The sequence below is a fragment of the Lemur catta genome, chromosome 1, assembly GCF_020740605.2.
Source record: "Lemur catta isolate mLemCat1 chromosome 1, mLemCat1.pri, whole genome shotgun sequence".
Lineage (NCBI taxonomy): Eukaryota > Metazoa > Chordata > Mammalia > Primates > Lemuridae > Lemur > Lemur catta.
The window spans coordinates 134,380,661-134,399,193 of record NC_059128.1 but is presented as its reverse complement, the minus strand read 5'-3'; positions in this window follow the sequence as shown (position 1 = coordinate 134,399,193).

Genomic DNA, 18,533 nt, shown 5'->3' with positions numbered 1-18,533 from the left:
CTTCTAGGCTCATGCCCCTGTTGGGAGAATTCAGTTCCGTGTGGCTGTAGGACTGAGGTCCCCATTCCTTTGCCGATTGCCTGTTGGGAGCTTCTCTCAGATCCGTAAAGCCACCTGCAGTCTTATCCTATTGGTCTCCCCATCAGGGAGCCAGCAGCGGTGACTCCCAGGTGGCTCATGCTTCGAATTTCTCTGACTTCCTCTTGTGCTGTCTCCCTCTGACTCTAGCTGGAGAATGTTGTCTGCTTTTAAAGATTCATGGGATTAGCTTGGCCCCACCCAGGTAAATCAGGAAAATCTCCCCATGTTAAGGTATATAACCCGCATTAGATCTTCAAAGTCACCTTTGTCATATAATGGGACATATTTGCAGCTTCCAGGGATTAGGGCATGAACATCTCTGAAGTTTACTCTGCTAAACTCACTGCTCAGAGCTCAGAAAACCATGACCATAAACCCACTGTATCTGTGCATCTCATCATTCAATTCACGTTAGCTTGAAATTTCACAGTCTGCCGTTCTTCACGCAGGTCTCCTGCCTGTGTTACTAGACAAGATACGTGCTGCCAAGAACTTTGAAGAGTCAGATTCCTTGTATAATACGGGGAGAATGAGCCCTTTCCCAGAAAAAAAAAAAAATAACCACAAAAGAATATTTTAAAAAATTTAATGTTTCTTGGCCTTTTATTTTGCCCATAGCAAGTTGAAAGCAAACCTTACTAATAGTTAACATTCTCCATGATTAGCTCTATAACAATTCCTTCATTTTATTATTAATATTACAGCAATGTATTTGAGTAGTTTCAAAAAATTGAATGCCTACGTGAATTGTTCACAAATGAAGGAAGAAAGAAATGACTTAAAGTAACAATTCCTAGCTCCAAAACTCTATTTGTTTAATCTATTTATTTTGAAACCTGGTCCTACATATAAACATTCCATTAGCATGTGTAAACTTGCCATTAAATGATAGACTTTTTACAGATGGCAAGGGAATCCTCTCAGCTTTGATGGGAGTTATATAACAGAAACCACACGAAAAAGAAGACCAAAGTGAAATGGAACAGTTTCCAAATAGGTTGGAAGCAAGGATTAATGATATTAAATTATCACCTAGGAAACCAGAGGTTTAAATTTGTAAAGATTTCACCATTAAGGTCAGTTAGAGTTTAGTGTCAAGATTTTTTTAAAAATGTGCATTTGCTTCACTGCATCAAGGAAGAGAAAGTCACAGAAAATAGAGAAAGATGGCAAAAAGGACCCTGCCCTGGGCCAGTTCTGTAGCTGTTCCCTGCTCTGAAGAGGAGGCCACATGGGAGAGGCAGGGCTGCTTGGGTACATCAATGTCCCTGCTCACTCTCAGCTCTCTTTATAAATAGACAAGTGACAGTCACCATTGTGGCTACAAATGCCATTACTCAAATGAACACAGGACAGTGAGTGCATATGCCTTTGAAAGTCTATACGATATTCTAATGCAGAAGGGAAACTCTTCTAGGTCTGTGACCCTGCGTAATTGTTCTTATACTGGCTGCCAAAAAAAAAAAAAAATCACATAAGGTCATTTTAGACACTTCAGTGGCATTGATACTTTCATGAGGCTAATAAACCCATGGCTTAAAATGTTGTCATTTTGTATATGTAGAAGTTTTGCTGAAACCATATAACCTTTTCTAAAGTACACATTGACTTATTCTATGTATTAAAAACTTTGCAGCGTGCCATGGCCAAAAGTAATAAAGTTCAGGTTTCAATGTGAGCTGTTGAAGAGTCCCACATGTCACCACAGCCACAGTCTGACTACTGTAGACCGTGGTAATTCCTTAGGTAGCCCCAGAGCAAAGAATCCTTCAAGGCATGGAAGGTTGTGCCATTATTTTTCAAAATATGACACTGAATATATTTTTATTCCACCCCAAGTTAGAAATTCAATCAACCAATCGACAATGACAATCCCAACCAAAGTTACTCTTACCATTACATATAGTTTAGTGCCTATTGTTGGGAGCTATAGGTTGCCGCAGCTCTCAATCAAGGTCAATGCCAAAGTGAGCCCAGAAGCACTTAACGTTAGGGGTGGAAAGGATCTTAGAGATTCTGTAGTCCAGATGCCCCCAAACCCCAGGCTTTAGGTCCATAACAAAGAATCTACCAATCTATAAATGCAACAAGCCTTATATGTTAACATACACATATGTATTCATACACACACACACACCCATGTACATATAATATACTTATATGTGGATTCATACATACATATTACATTTGAAATTATATTGAAATCATTTGCGTCCCTTTCTCCTTCCCAAAATAGTAGTCAGGGTCTTTGTGATCTACTGGCTTAGAATAAGCTTAAATTTCTTCCTGGATTTTATTTTCTGAAACCCTAAACTTCTTGGAGGGATTAAGTTATGAAAGGTGGGAGATGAAATGGGGTTGGTATAAATCAAAGGAAGGAAGATTTTCCATACTGAGAAAGATATGCAAGTCTCATGAGATAGTACAGTGGATGGGAAGAGCAAACAGGAACGATAGGTGGAGGGCTTTCCAGTTTTCTAGTGTGTCTGTCACGTCTGGGCAGGTGGGGCCTCCAACCAGGACTTTAGACTTGGCAAAGGTTGCCATGGCCAGAGAACCAGCAGATGAGGACCACATGGTTGAGGACTGAGTATTCCAGTGACAATCAGGTGCGCCGAACATTGGAGGGCTCTCCTAGGAGCAATGGGGACCACAGTAGCAACTGAAATTAGATTTATTACTCACAAATCATTTTTGTGATACTCAGAGCCAGATTCAAGTTGCTTTTTAAAAAGTAGACATTTCATATACACCAGAATGAATGAAGTGATCCTGGTATCAGCTATAAACATGCATGTACAACTACTCTGAAATGTATATAGATGCTGTTCTGGAGAATCTAAGGAAATTTAATCACAAGGAGTCCTAAGTGTGTAGTCCTTAGGTCTCACCAACTTTTCAATCAGTGGACACTAGAATTACACTGTTACCACGCTGGGTCCCTCATGATGACATAGAGAAACAGACCCTCCTGCTAGATTGGAAAACCTCATCTTCTCCATCTGGCTCATTTCTCAGGAGAAGACGCTGAGACTTGGCAGGAGCAAGTCAGAGCTGTGACACAACCCGGTGAGGAAGGGGGTCTGGCCGTGCCTTTCCATCCTTGAGTGGTCAGAGTCCTGCTTTTCTAACCCTCTTTCCTCTGTGTTCTAGAGAAATCACCAAGCAGCACTTCCTTGTTCCTCCCCTTTTCTTGTCTGATCTCCTCTGCCGCCCTCTGCTTGAGGCCCCTTGACTTCTTTGCATCAGATTGAGATGTTTAAAATGTATTTGAGTGATATAGCACCTCTTGTATTTTCCTGGAAAGAGTTGGAACCCATTCTATTAAGCCAAGTATCCCAAGAACGGAAAAATAAGCACCACATGTACTCACCATCAAATTGGTTTCACTGATCATCACCTAAGAGCACATTCAGGAATAACATTGATCGGGTGTCGGGCAGATGTGGGGGAGGGAGGGGAGGGGCGTATACATACATAATGAATGCGATAGGCACTGTCTAGGGGATGGATACGTTTGAAGCTCTGACTTGTGGGGCGGTCGTGGGGCAAGGGCAATATAGGTAACCTAAACTTTTGTACCCCTACAATATGCTGAAATAAGAATAAAAAATTATATTTGATATATACTTGATATGATTTTATTTCCACTCTTAACTCTTAAACCAGAAGGATTTCTTTTTACCGTATCTATAACTTTCCCTGTAAATACATACATATATACAAACATACACAGGTGCATACTTAAATCTAAGTTGTCTTCCTCTTCTAATATATTACAACTGGTTCCTTGTGAAAGTCTTGAGAAAAGATTCCCTTCGCCTTCCCTAAAAGTGGAGAGAGATGGCATGCACTCCACTCACACTAGATATTCTTATGAGCAGTGTGGTTTCCTAACTAGCTGGGCATCAGAAACATGCAACCCATTTATGATAAAATGCAGATTCCTGGGAACCAGCCCTAGAGCTTGGGATTCAATGGCGTTATGGTGGACCCATCACTTGCAGGTGATTCTGACACAGAGACAGGTTTGAGGACTTCTACTCTAAGGCACACAGGCATAAACAAATTTACAAAGCTGTTTTAATTACAGCTAAAGATTATCATTATTAATAACAGAGCTCTGCTTCCAGCAAATGCCTTCCTTCACTGACCATTTGAGTACCATTCCTTCATATCTCGGGCTCCCTATTTAATCCTGTCCTTTTTCCTCTAATACACAAAGTGAACTGATCAACTCTATTTGACAAGATGCTCAGAAGAGGCTACAAGGGTTTCCAAGCAGTAAAATTTACTGACCCCTGAAGTCCATGATGAGTTAATAAAGCAAGCGGAGTTTCTGTTTCTGTGATCACAATGTATTAAATGAAAGCATTGCAAAATCTTATGTGAACTTCATTTAACACACATTTATTGAAAGACTACTATGTTTGACATACTCTAGCAAGTACTGGGCCTACAGGGGTGTGTTAATCTTTGTCTCTTCCTTCATGCAGATCACAGTCTTGTCGTGAAGAGGAAGATCATCCCTATTTGCATTGCTGCATCTGTTTTTTCCGCCCCCCAGTGGTGCTGTCAGCTGAAATTCTTATTAAAATAGTGTTGGAAGGAAATAACAGAATTGAGGCCATGATTACTCTTCCCTATGCTATTCTGGGAGACTTAAAAAAATGGAAATGAAGAGCTGGTAGCACTTCAAACAAAATTACCTTAGCCTCTAATGGCCAGCCCAGCTCTGTGCTAGGGTTAATTTTGTCTAGAAGATGTTAACCATGGAGAGAACCATTCTGTTTCCTCCAAAGGCTGCCAAATGATCCTGGATGCTAGAACAATGAGGCACATGTGGGTTGTTCTTTTTAATTAAAAACTCTTTAATGGGATGGGATTTTCAGGCATTTACTTGTTGTAAATGCTAGAATTTGGTCCACCTCATTTTCCAAAGTCCAATTTGTAAATTGCATTTCAAAATAGCCTCCTGGTTTGAGCACACAATAAAAAAATTCACGGCAGTCTCTGAAGGATGGATTTATATGCTATCCAGCTTAGAAAGCAAGCAAGATTGCCATGTGTCTGTTGTACGTACTAATGCTTATAATACCTAGAAGTTGGCAGAAGACGCCTGGGAGGACAGAGAAAGGCCAAGAAAGCACTGTCACATTGGGAGACCTTAGGCCTTCCCAGCTGTGAATTAGAACAGAAGTCTTCCGATCAATCCAGGGAACGGGAAGGTCATAGCCAGAGAGTTGGGAGGATGAGAAAACCCAGTGTGACCACCTGTTAAGCAGTTAGTGAGGCGTGAAGCTCAGCTACATTTAGGAGAATGCTACCCTGGTATGAACTTGCAGAAATATTGCTTAGGAGGGATTGGAGCAACAACACTCTATTAACCAAGTGGTACTCCACGTGATTTTAGGGCAAGCACTTCACTTTCCCTTATTTCAACACAGAGCCAGTGTCCTTGCCACAAAGATAAGGTGAGCACAGAATATTTCACAAGAACTAGATGCTACTGAAGTTCCTCTTACCTCAGAAACTGTGGTATATGTATACCATGGAGTACTACTCAGCTATAAGAAATAACGATGATACGACATCTCTTTGGTTCTCCTGGAGAGAGCTGGAACCCATTATACTAAGTGAAGTATCCAAAGAATGGAAAAACAAGCATCACATGTACTCACCAGAAAACTGGTTTCCCTGATCATCACCTAAATGTACATCAGGGAAGGATACCAATTGGATATCAGACTGGGATGGGGGGTGGGGGGAGGGGATGGGTGTATGCCTACATGACCAGTGCGTTGCACACCCTCTGGGGAATGGTCATGCTTGAAGGTGCAGACCCGGGGAGATGGGGGGGGGGATGGAGGTATGACTACATGATGAGTGCCAGACGCACTGTCTGGAGAATGAGAACGGACGCGCTTGGGACTCTGACTCGGGGGGATGGGCGGGACATGGACAATGTATACGACCTAAATTTATGTACCCCCATGATGAGCTGAAATAAAAAAAAAAAAAAAGAATTTGGACAGTGATGGCATGTAAACATTAGAACTGGTTCCCAGAAAATACAACCCAATGCCAGCTTCTAGCTCATTTCCAACATTAGTCCTTGTTTCTAGATTGAATATTTATATATCTTAAGGTTTCTGTTGACAAATTGTTGTAAATTATAGCAAAAATCAACCTATGTATTCGTTGGTTCTATCAATACTTATTACAAGCTGACTATGAAGAATTGTATCAATGATATTAAGTTTTATGTTGTCTTATTTCATTTACTCATTCATTCATTTAACACATACTTTTTGAGGACTTTCTATGTGCTAGGTCTGTGCCAGGTTGTGGAGATACAGAAAACAGACAAAAACTTTGTACTCCCAGAGCTAACAATTTAGTGAGGACGACATTGAGTTAATAACTACAAGCAATGTGTAATTACGAACCATGACATATATTGTACTAGTCAGGGTGAGCTCAATAATGCTGTGGCTATGATCTCAACATTTTATTTCTTGTGACAACAAAGGTATATTTCTTATTCACCAAAAGTCCACTGTGGAGCCAAGCAACTCTTCAGGGCAGACAGTAACCATCACCCAAGTAGTAACTCAATATATATGTGAACGATAAAAGCAAGAGAAGATGGAGACATTTAGACATGTGGAGTGAGGGATAGCATGGTGTTAAGGATGACCTCTGACTTGGCTAACTGCATGGATAACGGTGCCACTCACTAATATAAAATGCTGGAAGAGACCTATGACTTAGGGCAGATAGCATGTGTTCTATGTGTGTTGCAGGAGATACTTGAGTTCAGGTTTAGACACATTGCACTTGAGGTTCCTTTAAGACACTCAAACAGAGATGTTGGGTGGGCATTTGGGGTTCAGAAGTGATGTCTCACTGGAGTTGTGAAGCTGGAGATTGTGAGGACATTAGAGGAAACTGAAGGCAGGAGCATATATGAGAATTCCTACAGAGAAGCTGCAAAGTTAGACGAGGAGATAGTCTGGAACTGAGCCTTGAGGTGCTTCAACATTTATTAGTGTTCTTGCAGAGGATATTGAGGAGGGGACCAAAGAGATGGAGAATGTGATATCGCAGTAGAGTCTTTCAAAGATAAGTGGTCAACAAAATAAAATGCTGCTGAGCTGTCGAGTAGAATGAGAATGAGGCCTGTATCCTGGAGATGACAACACAGGCCATGAGTCACTCAGCACAGATAGGTTGGTGGTACAGTGGAGACAATGCTGCACCTTGAGGTGGCTGAAGGAGAGTAAGATTAAGGAGATTTAAAGTGGGTGGACTGAAAATAGACTTTTATTCCACTCACTTCCCAAACTCCATTAAAACAAAAATAAAATAATTTTTGAAAGGCATAAACTCACAAAGAGAAGAAAAAGAGAATACAGAAACCACTGGTAACTCTAGAAAGCTGGATCCTAAACTGGTAGGAAAAAGGAAGCATCAGCACAGTTACATCTCGGAACCCACCAGAAGTCTCCAGAAACTGTGACACTGGGTTCCTTTGGAATGAAGAGGGTTGCTAAATATAGGAGGGTTGGTTAAAAACATTTTAAAAGCAGTTAAATCTTTGTCCCTTTTCATACAACTGCCCCTCCCCCATCCCAACACACAGTAGGAGGTTTATTCTCTGCAAAGGATAAAACAGAGGATTTCTAGACTGGCAGACCCTAGACACGACTGAACAGAGTACCATATCGAAGAATGGAGAATTAAGTCAAAGGTTATTTAAGAAATTTTGAGACTCTCAGCCCTCTTCCTTGATGTATATTGCATCCAGGCTTATATGGTTAGGAAAAGATTGGTTGAGTGTTCTTTGGGAAATCTGACCAGTACAAGAGAAAAGACTCAAGGAAACTGACATAGGTTTTCCCCAAGGAAACAGGTCAACCATTGTCACCCCACATGGAGGAACACTGTCAAAAAGAATCTCACCTCAGTAATCTTCTTCTCTCCAATCTCTTGCTGAGTATTCCCATTGGCCAAATCCAATTGGGATCAGCCTCCCAGGGTAGAGAGAAGAATGAAAAAGGACAGAGTAGATCTGGAAGAATCAATGGGAGGCTTTTACCTCCAAGGGCCGACCTTAAGGAGGGCCAAACAGTGGGTGTGTGCTTCTGGAAACCGGCAGAAATCACTTGGGAGAACAGGGTCAGACAGAAAGGCACGGAAGAAAAAAGGATTGATTTTTAAGTTATCTCTGTTGAGATAGATTTAGAATAAAAATAATCATCTACTAGGGCTGAAAGTTGGAAAAATGCTTAGATACTCAAAAGAAATAACTTTCTGGTTTGTAGAATCTATTTTGAAAGCAGGAATATTTTGAGTTATCTACCAAATTACTTTCACGTAAGATGTCACTGTTTTGCTTGATTTAGGTATTATAATAAAATGATAAAAGAGTATTTAGATGCTTACAGGGTGATTCTACCACATCTGATAAAAGACATATGTAGTAAGAAAGACAAAATCAAAATCATTCAAACCCCAAACTGTGTTTTTGGCCAATAAACTTGAAACATTCACACAGACAACACTTGACAATTTATTCCACCTTATGGCCAACCCTGTGTGGTTTTATGTAAATTGCTCATGTTCTGGAGGCCTCCCTCAACTTCTGCCCAGTGACTTTTGTTTTTGAAAATACTCTCAAAACCAAGCCAATTTTTTGCTTGGTTCTTTGTCAGAAATAAACAGTTCTTGGAACTTTTTGAGTGCCTACCATTTAATTCCTTTCACATCAGTGTTCAAACTTAGAATAGTTGTGACAGGCCCAAATTTGCATGCAATAGATCTAAAGATTCCAATTATAACATTTTTTTTAAATTTCAAAATATTATGGGGGTACAAATGTTTTTGGTTACATGTATTGATTTTGTTATGCTTAAGTCAAGGTTATAAGTGTGCCCGTCACCCAGATAGTGTTCATTGTACCTGTTAGGTAGATTTTCATCCACCTTCCCTTCCTCCTTCCCCCTTGATTGATTTGCACTGAGTTTTACTTCCCTCTGTGCACATGTGTGCTCATCTGTTAGTTCCAATTTAATAGTGAATACATGTGGTATTTGCTTTTCCATTCTTTAGATACTTCACTTAGGATAATGGTCTCCAGTTCCATCCAAATTGTTGCAGAAGGGCATAATTCATCCTTCATTATGGCTGCATAGTATTCCACAGTATACATATACCACATTTTGTTAATCCACTCATGAATTGATGGGTACTTAGGTTGATTCCAAATCTTTGCAATTATGAATTGTGCCTCAATAAACATTTGCATGTGGGTGTCTTTTTGATAAAATGACCTCTTTTACTTTGGGTAAATATCCAGTAGTAGAATTGCTGGATCAAATGGTAGGTCTACTTTTAGTTCTTTGAGGACTCTCTACACTCTTTTCCATAGAGGTTATACTAATCTGCAGTCCCACCAACAGTGTATATGTGTTCCTTTCTTTGCACATCCACGCCAGCATCTATTGTTTTTGGACTTTTTAAGAAAAACCCTTCTAACTGGGGTAAGGTGATATCTCATTGTGGTTTTAATTTGTATTTCCCTGATGCTTAGTGATGTTGAGCATTTTTAATATGTTTATTGGCCATTTGTCTATCTTCTTTTGAAAAGCTTCTGTTCATGTCTTTTGCCCACTTTTTAATGGGGTTGTTTGATGTTTTCTTGCTGATTTGCTTGAGTTTTTTGTAGATTCTGGTTATTAGCCCTTTATCAGATGTGTAACTTGCAAATTATGTTTTGAAAAGTCCATTTTGGAAACTCTTCTGCTTGAAAATGTTTAATTCCTTCTTGAGCACCAAACTTACTTATATCATGTTAAGACACTAATATTTCATGCAGCACCCTATAATTAAAAATTTGATGCATAGTGTGGTGCTTAAGAACATACACTTCAAAGTAATTCAGTTCTGAGTTTAAATCTCATCTCTATTTACTGATGAAATGGGTGATGATGGGTAAATTATTCTTAGCCTCTTAAGCTTTTGATGAGAATTAAAACAGAGAATATGTGTGTAGCAGAATGATTATTTTGCCTACACAGAACTCCCTCAATGTCACTACCATCTTTTTTGGGAACTGACTTTTTTGCTGACTCATCCTTATAATGACAATGATTGGTCCAAAGGTGAATACCTGACCCAAGCTCACCCAATTATCATTGTCTCTGGGAATTTGGAGAGCAGCCTGGCTATGCTCTCTCAGGAGCTGTTGGCAGACCATTTTTTTCCTATCATGTAGTCTAGAAAACAGAAACCCAGTCTGTAGTAGGAAGGAATAAAGCAGATATGCAGAGATAAAAATATAGAGCTCTAATGGGGTGGGATTCCAGCTGTAGCTAAGGGTTAGCTAGAGTCCTGTCCTTGCATTCTGTGAGACTCCTCAGTATTCTAATAATAAATTACCCATTAAGTCTTAATTAATTCAAGCTGGTTTTCTGTTTCTTGCAACCAAGAATCATAATACTTATTAGGACATAATAAATAGAAGCTATTATTTTTGAGTCACACATTGGCTTTTCTTTTACAAATTTCTAGAAGAAAATGAAAAATAAGAAAAATTAATAGGAATAGAGAGTTAACTCTGCCTTCACCATGAATAGTATATATAAAAAGGCAAAAATCAGTCAGATCATCCCCACATATAATGTATTCGGTGTGAAATACGTTGAGTACTTTTTGCATTAACTATTTTGGTGCATTACATAAATAGTATTAATGTGCATCAAGGACTGTGTGCCACTTTACTGTCACCCAATAATGCCAGTTACATACACCTTGCTGTCCCTTGAACAGGACAAGTTCATTCCTATCTCAGAGCCTTTACAGATGTTTCTTCTTTCTGGCATGATCTTCCCTCTGGTCTTCTTATTATAGGCTCCTTCTCAACATTCAGGTTTGAACACAATCTTATGAAAAAATCACTTTTGTAACAGGAATTGCCAAATAGTCTTAAATTTATCACAAGGAACTAATAATAATATGAGTGCGTACCATATGCTAATCACTGCTTTAAAATTCTACATTCATATCTTAATCTTCATATCAACTGCATGTAGTATATACCATTATCATTCCTACATTATACACGAGCAACTGGAAATATAGACAGGTGAAGCAAAATTACCCAACGACCTATAGCTAGTAATTGGTGGACCTGAAATTTGAATTCAGGTAGTCTGGCTCCTCTTCATGATTCCTCTTGAAAGGGAAGATGGCACAAATGCAAATACTAGCTGAGTAATATAAAGAAAGTCAATCATTATCAATTTTGTTAAATTTTTCCTATCTAGGAAACTCAAATATTTTATATTGTCTTAATAATTATGACCATTTCCATGAGTTTCTTTTTAGAGTGAAGATGATCTGTAAATACTTAGGAATTAGGAAGAATGTATTATAACTTACAATAAACAGACCTACATCAACTAAAAAACACGTAAAATGTACTAAGTGGGTGAAAATGTTTCATGCATAGAAGTTTAATCGTGTTTTTTATATGACCTATTTGAAGATAATATAAAAGAATCACTAATTCTTCATTCTATATTGTGTCCCTCTACTAATCCTATCACTTGTAAAACCATATTCTATAACTTCTAAGAAAAATAAAGACTTCTATGTTCAGGTGAAAAACAGTGGTGTCACATTCACCCTTTTCTACCTTCCCATTGAAATACAATAATGTTGAAAGAAATATAATTACAAGAGCACTGGAAATAAAGAATACTGGTCAACAATACACCAGATGTACTAACCAAGCACAGATAGAACCCAGAAGACGACATTAGGTGATTTCCAGTATTGCCTAGGGAGCAGGCTGACCTCAGGTTTGGGAACTTTCTCTAGTCAAAATGGGCACAGCCATCAACCAAATGCAGGAGCTGAGTTCTACAGCAGCTGGGGCCCTCTTTCACCCACTTCTCACCCATTTCTACCAATTAAAAGTATACCTTTCTTTTCCATACCCATCTGGACACATACGATTTCAATAAAACTATCTGATCAGTGTGGGGGATCATGCTGTGGCATCAATTCTAGGATACAGAGACAGACTGTGGTGGTACATCCATCCAGGGACACAAGATCTAGTGTAAGATGAGAAGAAAGAGTTGTGAGAGCCATCAGAGCTGGGGAGGTGATAGCTTTTCTTGTACTATTGCTGGAAAGAAATGACCTATCTTCCATGGCCTATTAGGAACCGGGCTGTACAGCAGGAGGTGAGCAGTGGTCCAGAGAGCAAAGCTTCATTTGTGTTTACAGCTGCTCCCCATCACCCCTCTTCCCCCCATCCACGAACCATGGAAAAAATTGTCTTCCATTAAACTGGTCCCTGGTGCCAAAAATGTTGGGGAGCACTGCTCTATATGATACCTCAGGGAACCTAAAATCAACTTCTCTTCACATTGAGAGATGATGGGAGAGCAGAAGATCTTTCCTCCCTGCAGCACAGTCATACTGTATATAGATGACCTCCAGTCTTGGGAAAGAGAAAAGGATTTGTATAAAATAACTCCAGGTATTACATGAGAGAGAAATTCTAACAGCAACCAGGTGAACAGCGAGAGACACCAAAGAGCACCCACATACCCTGTATATCATCAAAAGTAGACCTGAGGAGTAACCTCCTCATTAAAGATGAGAAAACAGGAAAAAAATAAAACCAATAGAAAAAATTCTGCCACCCAAAGGTAGAGAAATATCATATTCAAGATGAAGAAGAACTATATGCCTCCAAAAAGGTCTACTACAAGATTCACAAGAAATTGTCAGCAGTATCAGTTTTGTGTTCCCCAAATTTAAGGAGGCTATGAAACAAGAAAAGAAGGAAGATAGCAAGAAATTAATAAGAAGCTGTCTGACACACAGGAAGAGAAGAAAAGGGAACTAGATAAAATGAAGGTAGTAAAAGAAAACTAGAAATGTATTGGCAGAATTAAAAATCTGTATATAAAATTCTCAAAGAAAGAGAATTGAAAATGCAGAAAAATCAACATAGTGTGAAAAAAAGTTGAGATGATTTCCCAGAATACAAAGAATGGAGATGAACATAGTGATGATAAACACAACAAATATGAAAGGAAAAAAAAATCCCCTATGTACGTATAATTGGTAGCCCTGAAGATGCAAGAGAAAATAATAGATTATCGAAACAATAATCAAACACATAATAGGGTAGAATATTTAGGAGTTTAAGAAAGTCCTAATGTAATAACATATTAAGTAATCATGTACTGTGAAAAAAAGATCTCTTACAAAATCGATGGGAAAAAAACTCTAAAACCTGAAATAGAATGAAACAAAAAAACAGGAAAGCAAGTTGTCAATAAACATATAGATCTGTTATCTCCCTAGCCATGAAAGAAACTATCTTAAAAGGTGTCATTTTTTTCGTTTGTGATGTTGATTTGAAAGTTTTAAACTCATTTTTCTCAACTGTGGGAGGTTTGTAACAAGATGTGTACTGTATTCTCATACATCAATGGAAAAATCATTATAAACTTAGTGAAAGGAAACCTTATATTATTTTTCCAAGGTCTTAAACTTTTTAATCCTATTACCACACTTCTAGGAATTTAGCTTAAGCAAGCAGAGAAACAGACAAAGACAGGGTACAATGATATTCAATAGGAAAAAGAGAAACAATCTCCATATGCTCAGCAATCATTAAACAAATTACAATGTGTCCCAGTTGCAGACATGGAGAAGATGCATGGAGATTCATCCAGTCTTGGGTTTGCCAAGCAGATGCAGCAGAAAGACAGTAGAACAAGAGAGTTAGTGCTGCTGGTAGAGTTCGGTGGAAGGAATGGCTATGAAGGCCGAGCGAGGTGAGGAGGAACGCATGGGAAGAGTTGCTGAATGCACAAGGAGCACATCTGGAAGGCAATAGCCTGTATGAGTAAGTAGTTTAAGACCCCCACATTAAAAATAATGAAGTGAGATTGCTGGGAGGTGAAAGTGTCATTTCAGTGGTGAAAACCATTGGGATTGGCCTTGGTGTTCTAAGTGAAAACCTGGGAATGGCCTTAGAGTGCATGCATGGCTCAAGAAGGTGGCAAAGAACCTTGGAGATGGTTAAATTACCAAGGTCATGAATGAACCATTTCTACAGACACTGAACTTATTCTGGAAGAAAGCAGGACATTGGGTGGAAAGAAGTTCTGTGAACCAGGTGCTAAAATCTGTGAATGAAGGAGGTGTGTGAGTTCCCTAGGGCTGCCATAACAAAGCGCCACAGACTGGGTGTCTTGAACAACAGAAATTTGTCTTATTGTTCTGGAGGTTAGAGGTCCAAGATCAAGTGCTGGCAGAGTAGGTTTCTTTTGAGGCCTCTCTTATTAGCTTATAGATGGCCATCTTCCCCCTGTGTCCTTACATGGTCTTCCCTCTGAGTGTTCATGTCCTAATCTCCTCTTGATAGAAGGACACCAGTCCTGTTGGATTAGGACCCTCCCTAAAGACCCCATTCTAACTTAATAACCTCTTTAAAGACCCTATCGCTAAATACTCTCACATTCTGAAGTCCCAGGGGTTAGGACTTCAACATACAAATTTGGGGGCAGGTGACACAATTCAGCCCATAACAGGGGTTGCCTGATAAGTGACAAAAACGAGGAGGAACAGAGGGAGGCGTATCAAATGAGATAAGCATAAAGGAAGGAGAAATGACTGTCAGTGGCAGTGTGGTGTGAGGGGACATCGATTCCCCCTCCGACCCAGCTGTATGTGGGGCGGGGGAGACGAAAATCACATTCTTAATGGTTCATAATGGTGAGCAAGGTGAGGCTAGAAGATAAAAGGAACATTCAGTAAAAATATTAAAGGTGTAGCAGAAAGAAATTTCCTTCAAAATAGTACAATATTAATAGATTCATACTTTTCCATGCCCACCCCCTCCCCTGCTTGAAACACATGCCAATGTGATCCAATAGAAAAAGAGCCAACAGAAACAACACAGCCAGGCTTTTAAAGAAATAAATCTCACGTTGTGTCAGGAAAAGAGCAAGAAACATCAATGCCTAAGGCCGCAGCCCTGCTGGGTGCTAATGCAGAGGCTGGCAGGGGTGGAGTGGTTATCTCCTGGGAGGAAAATGCCCCAGGGATTGAGGATGGTTCCCCAGCTCTCCTTAGAGGAGCAAAAAGAAATCACTCAGTTTTTGTGAAGTTTACCAGTGAGCATCACTTTCTGTTTCAACCTTCGGATTCTTTTTGCTATTATTAGCACGTGGTCTGGTGTATTACTCTCTCCTCTTGAAATGCTTTCTTCTCTTGGCTTCTTGAAGGACACTCCTTGCCAATTCTCCTTGTATTTCATTGACTTCTCCATCTCTAATTTTATTGGTTCCTCTTCATCTCCGCTACCTCTATGTGCAGGTGGGCACAGACCAGAGTGCGGCCCTCAGACCTGTTTATTCTCTTCTAGTACATTCTCTTCCTCCTTGACTTTTATTCAGTCTCATGGCCTAAGTACCCCATGTCCCAACTCCCAAATGCCAGGGCATACATCCAACTTCCTACTTCCAAATATTTCAAAATAGTCATTTGAATATTTCGTCAAATTTATTTTATGACTATATTTGAATACTGGATTCTTGCTCTCTGTCCCTACCCGCCAGCCCTTCCCTCACCCCTCCACGGCACAGATCTCCTCCTGTAGTCCTCACCCTCTTACATGGCAACCCAACCCTTTGAAAAACAGTTATTGGAGTTGTCTTTGATTCCTCTCTTTCTCTCATGTCCCTCATGCAATCCACTTAGTTGTGTCTTCAAACTGCGTCTCATCACCTCCATTGAGTCCACCTGACAGCTCTCTCCACTCCAGCCACACTGTCCCCTTGCTTTTCCAGTGAGGACTCCCTTGATCATTTTATATGAAATAACACTGTCCCCAAATGCCTTATTCCCCTTTCTCTGTTTTATTTTTTTCTCAACGGTACTTAACCATCTCCTTACATACTATGCGCTTATTTTTCATTGTCTCTCTGCTCTACTAAAACGTCAGCTCGGGAGGGCAGGGACTTTGTTTTGCTTACTGCTGAACTCCCAGCACTTAGAATAATGTCTAAAATATACGGAGAGCTCAATAAATGTTATAAAAAGAATGAATAAACCTGGTGTTGGGTGCTGCACCTTTCTCTTGAAGCAGCTGGCTCATGAGGTGAGCTTGTATGCACGGAGGGAAAGCTTTGCCTCCAGGAATGGAGCCAAAGTGGATCTGCGACATTCCCATGTCGCCATGGATCAGAAAGCTCAACACATGGTCACGAGATTTGGTTCTGGACCGGGAACCTGGGTGAGCAGATAGAAAAGATAAAACAAAAGCAAAACTTTTGCACTCAAAATGAGCTTACAAATCTAAATTCCAAACACAGAAAGAAAACTAATCCTAACAAAGATAGCCCAAAAAATCAACACTAGGAACTTGAAATCTCTATTGTTGAAATTTATTTTATGAAATACTCAAAAAAAAAAAACTTTAAAAGGAGATAAATGAAGACATAAAATCCATATACACGATGTTTATATATAAGCTATCCATAACAATAAACTATGAAACAAAATGGATGGTACTAAAACAAATAGATTTTAAAAGATCTACTTTGACATATTAAAAATAAAAAAATACGTGTTTAAAAATAAAGAGACACAGATTGAGAGGCTGTATCACTTATCTAATAGAAATTCCACAATCTATGGGAAAGCCATCAAAGCAATGTTTGAAGAGCTAGCAGGTAAGAATTTCTAAGAATTATAGAAAGACATTGAAGGAAAGTAGACAGTAAGTACCAAAAAAGTTAAATAAAAATAAATCCAAAACTAGAGACACAGCATTGAAATTGTAAACAAAAAAAATATCAAGGAAAAAGAGGAAATACTAAGATGAGAAATGTGATGCTAGACTGACAGCATATTTTTTTCATCAGCAATTGCAGCAATCAGGAAATGACAGAGTAACAGATTCCAAATGCTGAGAAAGGATAACTGTTTACTTAGAATTTTATGCCCATTTAAATTACCATTAAGGAGTGAAGTCAAAACACAAAGTCAGAAATTAAAAAACAAAGTCAAAAACAACTATTTTTTTTTTCATATTTGAGAGTGGTCTTTGCTTGTATTTATGCCTTGATAGCAGCACTGCTCTTTGGGGTGGCCACAAATGTATGAGCTATTAAGATGACCGAAGCTGAGGAAAAGACGTATCCTGAGCCCACAGGACAATAGTCACCAGCCGCACCCCCGTAATTGTCCTAAAGCCACTGTGGGTTTAGAGAAGGACAGATCACCTGGAGAACGAGGAAAACCTCATTGCTCAGGAGCACACTTTGGAGAAACGCCATGAATGTGCCCTTAACGGAGCTGGTGGCAACTTCAATTGATTCCGGGACCAGTGACCTCAGGTCAGGACCCAGTGGTTGACTAGGGTCACCTCTCCTGGTCAGGGGCTCAGGCTCAGTTTGGGCTGCTAAGGGCCTATAAAAAGATGTAGAAGACACCAATACCTGGTTTTGAAGATTTATTTCAGAGTGAGCGTTGGTGACCTAAAAAGAGAACCTGTGACAGAAGCCAGCGCTTCCCATTCTCCCATGATGTGAGAGGACTCCTGAGTCTCCTGCAGACTGCAAGAAACATGCACTTGAGCTTGGCCATCTCTTCTACCGATTCCTTTTCCTAGATGTTCCAAAACCAACTATTTTGATAATAATTTTTTTAGTCCTGTTGGCTTTCTAGTCACAGAGCCTTCCTGATCTTGGCCGTGGTGGTAGGTTCTGGAGCTGGGGCCTTTCTAATCACAACAGAAGCCACTGGTGACCACTATGTGATTGATCCAGTTCCTAAAAGCACAATCTAGAAACTATGTCTTCATCCTTCCCAGTGGTTTGATCAGCCACTTAAAACATTGTAATATACCCCTTTGTGCTTAAACTAGCTACAATGATTCTGCCTTCTGCAGCTGAACTCTGATCAATATCATTGATGATTTTTCCGATAACATTCAGGTGTCTGGATGGATGTTTGAAATACTTTAGTCTCTTGGAAAGGATTCAGTGTGGTCTTTCTAGGTACCCACTTATAGATTTATACCATCCCTGAATTTTTTAGTGTAAAGTTCAAACAAAGCTTGAGAAACATTGCTTTAGGTCCAAGGGATTATGAAATTATTCTGGCATATGCCATAAATAAAATTACAAGGTTTCCAAGTGTAGAGGAATTTGTGACCTAAGAATATACATTTTAAATTCTAATATTTTGGGCCCAAACTATTTTAATACTCCTTCCTTTATCTTGGTTACAGCAAGATTTCATTCATCCGAGCAATATTTTCTACCACTTTTTGATAATGTCATTTTTCTATCACTAGAAATATCATTTCTACTACTAGAACTTTAAAAACAATGTTCTATTATTTACCT